The 12385-nt window shown below is 45.5% G+C and overlaps 1 protein-coding gene across 2 annotated transcripts in view; it reads left to right on the top strand.

The window, feature by feature from the left end:
- The window catches only part of BCOR (BCL6 corepressor), a 588412-nt gene that overhangs the window by 185310 nt on the left and 390717 nt on the right, over positions 1–12385 (top strand). The gene's annotated exons all lie outside the window — the stretch shown is intronic.

Genomic DNA, 12385 nt, shown 5'->3' with positions numbered 1-12385 from the left:
GAATTTTTGTGGTGGGCTCAGGAATGTCACCTAAACAAGGGACTCTCTGTGACCCGCCAGAGGCGAGTCAGATTTTAACGACAGATGCCTCGGACATTGCTTGGGGAGCTCATCTAAATGGAAAGTGGATACAAGACAAGTGGCCTGCCAGACTACAGCATCTACATATCAACATGAAGGAGATGTTAGCAGTCCAGTTTGCATTAATGGCTTTCAAGGAGTTACTTCTTCCTGGGCAGGTGTTGATTCTAACAGACAACACAACTGTCATGTGGTACATCAACAAACAAGGGGAACACATTCTTATCCTCTATGCAGGCAAGCAATGATTTTATGGGAGACTGCGCTCAGCTTGCAACTAACTCTTCAGGCAAGGTTTCTGCCGAGCACAGAACTCCTTAGCAGATGTGTTAAGCAGGCAAATCATGGATCCCCACGAGTGGAAACTGGATCTTCATGTATTTCAGAAATTGACAGTGTCATGGGGAACTCCAGACATAGATCTGTTCGCTTCTCCACTAAACCACCAGCTGCCAAAGTTTTGCACAAAGGGGTTTCATCATACAGCTTGGAAAGTGGATGCTCTTTCTTTCAGTTGGAAAAATCTTCATGTGTATGCCTTTCCACCTCTGCCTCTTCTCCCAAAGGTGCTCCTAAAGGTCAGACAAGACAAGCCAAGGATGATTTTAATAGCTCCAGATTGGCCTCGGCAACACTGGTACCCACTACTAAGGAGTCTGGTAAGGAAGCCTCCATGGCCTTTACCTTTGATTCCACACCTGTTATCTCAGAAGGACGGTCACCTACTCAATGTCAAGCTTCACTCTCTTCATCTAACAGCCTGGCATATTCTGTTTTGAAACACAGCAGGTCTCAACTTCCTCAACAAGTTTTAAATGTGATTATGGAAGCCAGAAGACCTAGTACAAGGAAAGTGTACGCAGAAAAATGGAAGAGATTTTTATTTTGGAGTGCAGCAAAGAATTTGGAGATTTCTGAGCCTAATTTGAGTGTGGCTCTTCAATATCTTACTGAGTTATTGGACAAAGGTTTGTCCTTCTCTTCCATTAAGATTCATGCTGCAGCAATTTCAGCTCACTATGATTGTGACCCTCCATTGTTTTCGCATCCTTTGTTCAAGCAGTTTCTTAGAGGGGCAAAGAATATAAGACCCCCAGTAGAGCTCCTACTCCTGCTTGGGATCTCAATTTTGTGTTGGAAAAACTTACTCTACAACCTTTTGAGCCTGCGGCTTCTGCTGAATTGAAATACTTGTCATGGAAGACTGCTTTTTTGTTGGCTATTACTTCTGCAAGAAGGGTTTCTGAGTTGCAGGCCCTTATGGCAGTAGAGCCCTTTTGATTTTCCATAAGGATAGGGTATCATTACGCACTAATCCTTCCTTTATGCCTAAGGTGGTTTCTAGTGTGGCTTTAAACCAAACTATTCATTTGCCTACCTTCTATGCAGATCCCCAAAATAAGGGAGAAAAGATTTTGCACACTTTGGATGTACATAGGCAGTTACGTTATTATTTAAGCAGGACTAAGGATTTCAGGCAGTCTCAGCAGTTGTTTGTTTCTTTTGCTTTGGGTTCTCAGGGCAAGCCTGTGTCTAAGCAAACTATTTCTAAGTGGATTGGGTTTTGCATTTCATTTTGTTATTCCCATCATGGTAAGGAGATTCCAGCTGGGATTAGGCCTCATTCAACTAGGGCTACTGCCACTTCTACAGCATTTCTAAGGGGGGTGGCAACTAAGTATATTTTGGAGGCAGCTACTTGGAGTTCAGTACATACTTTCTCTAAGCATTACCATCTTCCTCTCTACTCTAAATCTAGGGCTGGTTTTGCCACAGCTATTTTGCAAGGCATGTTGACAGCTCCTGCTTCCTTATGATTTGCCAGCCTCCCTTACCTCTGCTTTGGGATTCTACCCAATGGTTAGGACTGCAGCAATGTGGAATGAAGAACATAGTACAGTTTTGTACCTACCATAAATGTAGATGTTCGAGGATCCACATTGCTGCAGTCCAATTTACCCTCCCTCCTTCCCCTCTGTGTTTAGGGGTGGTGGTGTGGGTTAGGCTATATTCTTGTAAATTTGTCTATATTGTATATATGTTTGGTGCAGGGCTTTTTGGTGTTTTTGGTTTAGGCCTTGTCTTTTTAGGGTCTTCTGACATCTGGGGCAAGAAAAGACTGAGGATATGACGTCGGTCATGCGCATTAGTACCCTGACGTCCTGACATCAGTCTAATGCGCCTTGACCGACGTCAGCCATATACTTTGGTATTCGGGCCGACTGGACAGCGGACTACCCCCAATGGTTAGGACTGCAGCAATGTGGATCCTCGAACATCTACATTTATGGTAGGTACAAAACTGTACTTTTTGTTAACTGGTATATAACAATTGTTGTTCCGGTGGTCCCCCATTAAACAGAGTGGGCATTTATTAGAATTTTATAGCTCACCAACCATGATAGAATAACTTCAATCTTTGTAACTTTAGGGACGTGAGATACATCTTTTGTTTATGAATTTTCTACTATATATAGGCACTTTTGCGTGTTTCCTCCTGATTCCATTCCATGTAAGCAATACTGTATTCTATATTTGACTTGGTTTAAAATAATATTGGGTCCTTTTAGTGTTTGTATGGGGTATGATATCACTATACAGCATCTTTGGGCATGATACACTTTTCCCATAATTTTAATTTAACAGGTATATTCCTTGGATTATCTACACTAAAGCTTTCTGACCAGCAAAAATTTCTTATTGGTGTAGGCTATGCAACATACTGATGATCCATTTGTGTTTGCTTGGGTATTTAGTGGGCATTTTTTATTAGTACTGGGGCTGCGGTTTCTTCCATTTGTGTCCGATCTCAGATATATGATATTTGATATACATATGGACTCAGCACTGTTTGATTCGATTGTGCTTCCTACAGGGGCTGATATTGTCTTTGTGATGAATTTTGATTGGGACAAGTTTTACATTGGGACTCAGCACTGTACACATTGTAAGAGTTGTTGTTGTCATATTTTCAAACTTCTACAACATTTGTTTATTAGTAAGGACTCAGTACTATAGAATCTGTTGTGGTTCTTTTACAGGGGCTGATATTGTCCATTATGGTTGTTTACTTTTTTGGGTTTCACCTTCAGTACTGGTTTTGAACCAACCCTATAACATGTTCTAACAGGGGCTGACTTTGTCCTATATATTTCTGTTGTGTGATCTGGTCATTCGGTATATACTGCATGCCTCTATTTTTGCTCCTTATACATATATATATTTGTATATGTGTTTTGTGAAATCTTGGTGGTTTGGGGACGCATATGGAAAACAACTGACTGGATATGGTATTCGTGTCAATGTTATGATTGTGATGCGTCACCCTCACCAGATTGATATTTGAACTATCAGCTTTGTTGCATTGACTGGTACACCAATACCATATGAGAATAATTGCATATTACATTTTTATTGTTTTGTGGATTTTGCTTGCCTAAGAAGGGTTGGTTGTGATTTCCATTGGATATATCCAACATATTGTGGGGGCTTTCCTCTGATCGTGATGACCTAGCCGTTTTCAGTTTGGGCTCAAATAATCAATCTGGGAATGATACTGTGTTATTACTGATGGATGATAGTTGTGAGACACTGTTCTCTAAGTTTAATAAGTGTATGAGGTCACTTCATAGTAATGTTTGGCATCTCAAGCTGTTTAAAGCATATATTGCTAAGGACATTACGCCCAGGGGCTTAAGAGTCCACATACAGCCTCTAGTCAGTAATTTGGATGATACCCTTTTGAAACAATGGATGGAGGCCCAGCATAAGGCATCCATGAATTTTGTTGAAATTCTTGCCAGACATAACGAAAGAACAATTGATAGTGATATAGAGAATATTATCTAAATGTGTGAGAATGTCAAGGTTTTTGAGGGCCAGTCAGTATACAATTCATGCCTCAAGAAACTCAGTCAGGACTTGTTGAATCTTGAGGAACAGCTGAAGGATAGGAAGAAAAAGAAATTTCTTCGTGACCTGGCTGATTATGATAGGGGGAATCCCTTTACGAAAGAAAAGGATAAACATGTCTGTTTTTCACAACCCTATAGGAATGACTAATCCTATCTATCCCAGCAGAGTGTAGCCTCCCAATCATCTCAAATGCCCAGGTGAGAGCTGCTCTTTCTAAAGCTAAAAACACAGCATCAATGGGACCGGATGGTGTCCCCGGCTGTGTGCTACACGAACTCAATGAGGAACTAAACCCACACATAAGGCTGCTGTTTAATCTTAGCCTTACCACAGGATACGTACCCAAAGAGTGGCGTATGGCAACTGTGGTCCCACTCCACAAAGGTGGTGCTTCTATGGACCCTGGTAATTACCGCCTCATAAGCTTAACAAGCCTGGTCTGCAAAGCTATGGAGAGGATCATAATGGAACTCATAAATAAAGACATAGGGGACCTACAGACATTGGATCCTACCCAATTCGGCTTTGTCAAGGGCAGATCATGCCTCTTGAACTTGGTCGACTTTTTTGAAACAGTCACCAAGGCCATTGATGAGGGTAAGGCAGTTCACACAGCCTACCTTGACCTTGCAAAGCTTTCACACAATACCCCACTCGGGTATCATAGAAAAGCTCACCAGCTTAAATGTAAACCCATATGTCACAAGATGGGTTGCAAACTGGCTCAAGGACAGAACCCACAGGGTTAGAGTTGCTGGTGCCGTGTCAGACTCCAAGCCGGTCACAAGCGGTGTCCCACAGGGCTCAGTCCTGGGCCCCCTCTTGCTCGGCATCTACTTTTCAGAAGTGCAGGCAAACATAGGAGGATTGTGGCTGACAAAGTTTGCAGATGACTGCAAACTGGGCGCCACAGTTGAAAATCCATCAGACACAGATATCCTTCAGAGAGGTCTCATAGAAACGGATAACTGGTGCCAGAGCCATGGCCTTAAGCTAAACGCCAAAAATGTATAGTCATACCCTTTGGTAAAAACAAGGTAACCCCAAGTTACCACATAGGTGGCAATCCATTAAGCACAGAAGAGGTTATCAGGGACCTGGGGACCCAAGTTGACAGTAACCTTTCTTTTGACACTCACATTGCCAAAGTGGTTAGGAGGACCTTCTACATTGCCCACCTGATTATGAAGGGATTCACATCCAGATCAAGGGAGGTCATTGTTCCCCTGTACTCTTCACTTATCAGACCAATGATTGAGTACAATGCCCCATTCGGAATGTATCTTACCCGACACCTGCAGCAATTGGAAAGACCCCAAAAGTTCCTCACCAAAAGGATAAAGGCTCAGAAATATGCCATATGCTGCCCGACTGAAGAAACTCCAGCTCTATTCAGTCGCATACCGTCTGCTCAGAGGTGACCTATGCCTGACATACAAGGCCATGTCCAACCCGGAATTAATGGACATGCTCCACCTCAAATAATCCAAATCCACCAGAGCCACAAGAGCAAGAGACTTAAACCTCAACACGGATATAAATAGGACGTGCTGGAGGGACAGATTCATCACCCAGAGACTCCCTATGCTGTGGAACAGAATCCCGGTCCATGTGAGACAGAGCACCTCGCTGGCTCTGTTCAAGAGGAATCTTGACCAGCGGATGGGAGATCGTAGGTTTACCCCGGGGATCATCTCTGTATCACTGCTGGACAGAGGCACGGCAAACTAATGGGTATAGTATTCTTCAACCTAAGGGGTGGTGAAAGCCACACAACTCTGGCTAGGCTTATAAATGCCCTAGGGTAGATAGCCTAGTGTGAACCTATGAACCTATAAGAGAAAACGTCTCAGATCCATACTTAAGAAGGCCTCAACTTCTAGTTATGACACCTCTGGGGAGGGCTCATCTTCGGCTTTTGAGCCGGACAAGTCTTGTTCCACAAGCTCTCCAGTATCGAAGAGAAGCAAATCCAGTGGCCCATTAGAGCTGCACAAAGGCGGGGGTTAGGAAACATAGATCAGGTAGACAATATGGAGGGTTTGTTAAAGATGTTTGTACAGGAACAATAAATCAAAATGTCTGAATATATCATCTTGTTCTCTTTCACCCGCTGAGATTGGTATCTTGAATAAAGAAATGTCTTTTATACCTGTTTTTTTTTTCGTGTCCGAGAACAGTTTTGTGAATGATGTTATAGCATTCTGTAGAAATCTTATCTTAAAGGTTATTTTTACAGGGAAGAGATATTTCTGATTTTTGGGAAGAATTTAGATATCATAGGTCCACATTTATGCCACTGATGCACCACAACGTCCTCATGTTTCAAAATTCCATTCTTAAGGATTTGCATTTTTACTCCAGGGAGACTAGGGCTAGATCTAGGAATATCTCTAAGACCGATATGGAAGCAATTTCCAAACTAGCTAACAATCACCAACTGGTCAAATTGATGGCTGACAAAGGAGGGGCGGTGGTCGTCCAAGATTGGACACAATATAATACTGAAGCACTCGGGCAGCTTTCTGATGGGCGATACTATTTACACTTAACACTCAATCCAAACCCCCTTTTCAAAAAACAGATTGTTGAATTTCTATCCCTAGCCAAGGAGGAGGGCATTATTACAGATACAATTTTGTATCAACTCATGTTATCTGACCCTTGTAATCAGTATATCTATTTTCTTCTCAAGATTCACAAGGACCCTCAAACCCCCCCCGGTAGGCCCATTGTTTCTGGGAAGGGATTTTAACAGAACTGTTGTCCCAATTTCTAACTAAACATCTTGAACCATTACGTAAATGGGTACGGGCCCGACTACGGGACACTACAGAATTTCTTCAGGTTATCTCTGAAGTACAGCTTGAGCTGGGTTGGTTACTCTGTACTTTGGATGTTACAGCATTATATACTAACATTCCCCACTGAGCTGGGATTGATGCCTTGGAATATTGGCTGTACAAATCTGAGTTATACCAACCCAGGCTTTAACGCATTTATTTGTCTTGCCGAACATATTTTTATTAAGAATGTTTTTTTCTATCAAGATAAATGTTACCTCCAGACTGAAGGTACGGCTATGGGGGCTTTATTTGCCCCGATTTATGCAGATTTATTTATGGCTTATATTGAGGAGCAAATAATTTGATAGCTCATATAATCTGTTTCTGGAGGAAATTGATATCTGGAAAACATATTTGGTTGATTGCTGGATGGTATGGAGATCAGATGTGGATTAGTTGCAGGACTTTGTCAACTACCTCAGTGAGAACAAATAGGGGGTACACTTTACGGTAAACTATGACATGATTTGGATATCTTTTCTGGATGTCTTCGTGACCAGGGGTCATGACGATACCTTAATATCTGAGGTTTACCGGAAGTTCCCAGAATACAGTTCCCTTCTCCATGCCACCAGCTATCATCCTCCACATATCTGCAAAAAAATTCCGAAATCTCAATTTACGAGAGTCAAACGTATATGCTCGGACAATAATAGATGTGAGAGTGTTCGATCTCGCCGTTTTTTCTTACACCTGGGTTCGGGTGTCGGCCGCTTGCAAGCTCTGCATCGAGAAGAAGCTCGAGACTAACCTAACTCCCACAATCCCCCTCTGCCTTTACCTCAGATCTAGTTTGCCGCTGCAGCGTTCGCATCACTTGATCGAGCTCGAGCACCTAAAGCTAAGATTTAAAGATTTTTTCTTGTATTCTTGAGAATTATATATTTTCTATATCATTCTTTGTTGACTGTGTGTCTGTGTGATACTGTCTTGAGGATATTCTCGGTACCAGTTAAAGTTGTTTAACTTGTTTAGAGTTTCCCTCGGGGCCTATCCCACCCTTTACAGGAGTTGACTACCGGATTAGACTTTTCTTACTGGATTTGACAATTTTATCGGATTTGACTTCATAACTGGACTTGACCTTTTCTTGTTACTATCCCTATTGTTAGCTTTACTAAAATGTCTGAGAAAGCTAAATCGGGGTTTAAACGCTGCCAATGTGGGCAAAGATGTCAGTTACTGACAATCATAGTTCCTGCGTCTACTGTCTTGGCCCTCTCCATCTGCAAGAAGACTGTTCAATTTGTCATTCTTTCAGTGGGAGGGTCATGACAGATAGGCGCAGGAAACTCATGGATAGGGGTTTGTTAAAACCTACCTTTCAAGAGGCTCTGGATGCTTCAGACCAGGCATCCAAATCCTCGAAGGAATCGAAGACGCCGGAGCCCAAGTCATCGGCTCCGAGCTCTTCAGCTAAGGTTCGATCACCGGTTCCACAGACTTCGGGACCGAGTGTTCAACTGTTGTCAGTTACCGAGCCTCGAGTCTTGGAACCGGTGACGGAGCTCCCTCCCCCGACACTGTTGAGGTCGGCTCCGTCTTCGATTCCTTCGACCCGTTCTTCCAGACCCCTCTCCGACACCGATGTAGACCGCGTGGTGCAGAAGTTAATGGAGAATACGGCCTTATCCAAACTCATCTCGGTCTCCTCTCAATTGGTGTCGAGACTTGAAGGCCTTCCATTATCTCCATCTGTTCCTCCTCCAAGACCTGTCCAGTCTTTGGAGCCGGAAGAAGCTGATCTGCTGATTGTGGAGCCCTCGGTGCCAGAACTGTCCTTTTCTCGTTCGGCTCCGTTCACCTCGACTCCGTCGGATCCGGTACCGGAGTCTCGGAGCCGAAGATCCATCCTTGGTTCCGGGACCGAGAGTCTGACAGATGTTTCGGTTCCGACGCTCCCTCTCGGGGCCTCGGCTCAGATCGACTCGGTTCCGTCCTCGGGGTCGATGCCTTCGGTGCCTGTTTCGGGGATTCTTCCCATTTCTTCGGAACCGGGAGATACCTCGACTCGGGACCCGGGGGCCTTCGACCTCATGAGGAAGGTGTTGTCTACCCAGACAACCACATCAGTAGAAGCAGCCTCTCCTCCCCATAAAGGACCGTTATCCTCCTCTGCACCCACGGCTACATCTAAGCGTCGAGCACCTGTGTCTCAGCCGCCCCTGGAGGGTGCCCCCTCTTCCTCGGAGGCTTCTTCGGATGCTCCACCCGAAGAAGTCCCTGGGAAAAGATTGTGTAAGAGGAGACACTTAGATTCTCCACAAGAATCATTGACATCGGACACTGACTTGGATGAGTCAGAAGGGTCCCCAAAGTCAACTTCAGAGGATGTCTCTTTTTCTGACATCTTGGAGATCCTAAAGCAGAGAGGTGATTGGCAATCCCTCCCCCCTTCTGAGGATAAGTCAGTCTTGCTGAAGGCATTTGGTGCTCGCCCTTCCTCCTCCTGGGTCACTCCGCCCTTCGATGAGTTAATGGAGCTGATTGCTCAAAGGGCGTGGGAGACACCTGACACGGTGGAACCAGTCCCTAGAAAGCCTAATAAGTATATTACTGCACCCCAAAACAAGGCTTATCTCACAAAGGGAGTTCCAGTGGACGCTATGGTGGTGGCAGCGCCACGCAACGGAGATGTCGGAATCTTCCTCATCTGTCCATCCGCCTAACAAAGATTCTAGGACTATGGACAGGTATGGAAGCGCATTTTTAGTTCAGCGGCTTTTTCTATGCGTTCCCTGAACTATTTGACCCACTTTACACGACTACAGAGGGATCTAATCAAAGAGTTGGGAGATACCCTCCAGGGTACTACAGATGCTGCTGTTTCAGAGAAAGTTACAGCACATCTCAATACCCTTACATCCATTGTTAACTCGTCCATGAGGCTGATCTCATACGCAGCAAGGATTGAGTAGGGCAGCAGCTTCAGCGATTGCTCTTCGTAGACAATCCTGGATGCGCTTATGTTCATTTGCGGAAGCCTTCAAGTCTTCCTTTACTAACGCCCCATTTGACGGTGCCACTCTCTTTGGCCCCAAAGTAAAGGAGACCCTTACCCGGTGTGAACAGGAGGGAAAGACTCTGTCTGCTGTCGGAGTCCGTTTTCCACCCCATCCAGACCGTACCCCAAAGGGCAATGCGGTGGAAAATGTGGTTTCAAAACCCCAAGGATCTTTCCCAGGCACACAGGGTGATGCCCCTCTAGAGGCAGAGGAGGGGCAGAGGTGGAAGACGCCGCCCGGCGGCAGAGGGGTCCGCAAAACCAAGGTGACAGGGATACACCCCCTGGAAAACCTTTCCAGCACTCCTGAGAGGAGGCCCGACTGTCCTGCTCTGGAGGCAGTCGGGGGTCGCTTAGCTTTATACCCTCAGGCCTGGCAAAATCTTACATCAGACAACTGGGTAAAAAGCGTTGTTACCAGAGGCTACAGAATACCCTTCCTACTGCCCCCCATTCCAATGAAAAGACTCCCAGATGTGCCGCCCCATCTGCGAGATCCTGCAGCTATAGAAATTTCAAAGCTGCTAGAAAAAAGAGTCATCCAACCAGTCCCAGCGGACCAAAGAGGATTCGGAACTTACTCAAGGTTCTTTTTAGTTCCAAAGAAGACAGGGGACTGGAGGCCGATTCTGGACCTAAGCAACCTCAATACCTTCGTCAAGAAAGTTCCGAATGGTCACGCTTCAATCGATCCTTCCATTTTTACAGAAGGACGACTGGATGTGCTCAATAGATCTAAAGGACGCGTACTACCACATCAAAATGGCCAGGGCGTCCAGGGATCACTTGCGCTTCCGGCTGGGAGCCAGCCACTTTCAGTTTCGAGCCCTGCCCTTTGGTCTGACCTCAGCCCCCAGGGTTTTCACCAAATGCATGGCAGTGGTGGCGTCTCACCTGAGACGCCTGGGATTCCAGGTGTTTCCGTATCTGGACGACTGGCTCCTATCTGCCACCACCCAGCGTCAACTGATACAGGCCAGGGATTACACACTACAGCTTTGTGTTCACCTCGGAATTTCCGTAAATTTCAAAAAATCTTCACTACAGCCATCACAGCATATCTTATTCATAGGAGCAGAATTGGATACGCATCATTTAATTCTAAGACTTCCTCCAGAAAGGATAGCCTCACTACAAAGCCACATATCTCTTCTTCTGTCATCCAGAAAATCCCCAGCAAAACTGGTTCTGAAGGTTTTGGGTCTCATGGCAGCTTCCCTCATTGCGATACCATTGGGAAGACTGCACATGAGAGTTCTGCAATGGCTACTGTTTGCACAATGGTCGTTCCAACAACTTCCTCTGACACACAAAATTCTGATCACGAACACATGCAAATCACACCTAGCCTGGTGGCTTCAAACTTGCAACCTTTCCAGCGGAAGACCATTTGTGCTACCCACGCCGACAGCTACGGTGACCACGGACGCTTCCCTGATAGGGTGGGGGGGCATCTTTCAGGGAAAGACAGTCCAAGGCGAATGGACCGAGTTAGAGTACAATCTGCACATCAATGTTCTAGAGTTGAGGGCAGTGTTTCTAGCGTTGCAACACTTTGCTCCCCTTCTTCCTCTAGGAACTATTGCAGTACAGACGGACAACATGTCCGTAGTCTGGTACATAAACAAGCAAGGGGAACCAAGTCTTATCAACTATGCAGAGAGGCCATGAGAATCTGGCAATGGGCGGAGTCCACAGGTCGCTTTCTGATCGCAACGCATATCCCGGGGTCATCCAACGTCATAGCCGACAGGCTGAGCAGAGCAATCCTGTTGCCTCACGAGTGGTCCCTCAAACAGTCAGTTGCGAAGAATTTTTCGCAAGTGGGGCCAGCCTTCCTGCGATCTTTTCGCGTCTCCAATGAACGCCAAATGCAGGAGCTACTTTGCCCTATTACCCCCTCCAGGGGAAGTCCCCAGGGACGCGCTGGTTCACGATTGGCCCCCGGGTCTCCTGTACGCTTTTCCTCCCTTTCCCCTGATTGCAAAGTTTCTGCAGAAAGCCAACAACTTGCAAAGGACGATAATCCTCATTGCCCCATTCTGGCCTCGTCAAATTTGGTTCCCCTTTTTCCTGGCACATCGCATTCGGGGACCCTGGATGCTGGACCCGGAACCAGATCTACTGACCCACTCGTCAGGGGCTCCCCAACCCTCGCTCTTGTCACTCCACCTAGCAGCTTGGCTGCTCCGCTTCCCTACTTAGCCAGGTCTGATCTTCTCTCACCTGCAGTTCAGAATATACTAGTGGCTTCTCATAAAGCATCCACTACAAAGACCTACACTAGTAAATGGAAGCGTTTTGTGTTCTGGGCAAATACACAGCATTTGGACCCTGTTATAGCTCCTTTAAACAAGATCTTGGAGTTTTTGACAGAATTGTTTCACCAAGGAGCTTCTCCAGCCACTTTAAGGGTGCAATTGGCTGCCATTTCCAACTTTCATGTGGAAGAATGTGGGGCACCTGTTATGGCTCACAGACTTTGTAAGGCCTTTTTGAAAGGATCTTTCCATATTAGACCACCAGTTAGAACTCCTAC

The sequence above is a fragment of the Protopterus annectens genome, chromosome 5.part0 (assembly GCF_019279795.1).
Source record: "Protopterus annectens isolate FY-2018-M chromosome 5.part0, PAN1.0, whole genome shotgun sequence".
NCBI classification, from domain to species: Eukaryota; Metazoa; Chordata; order Ceratodontiformes; family Protopteridae; genus Protopterus; species Protopterus annectens.
This window is presented reverse-complemented; position numbering and strand designations above follow the sequence as displayed.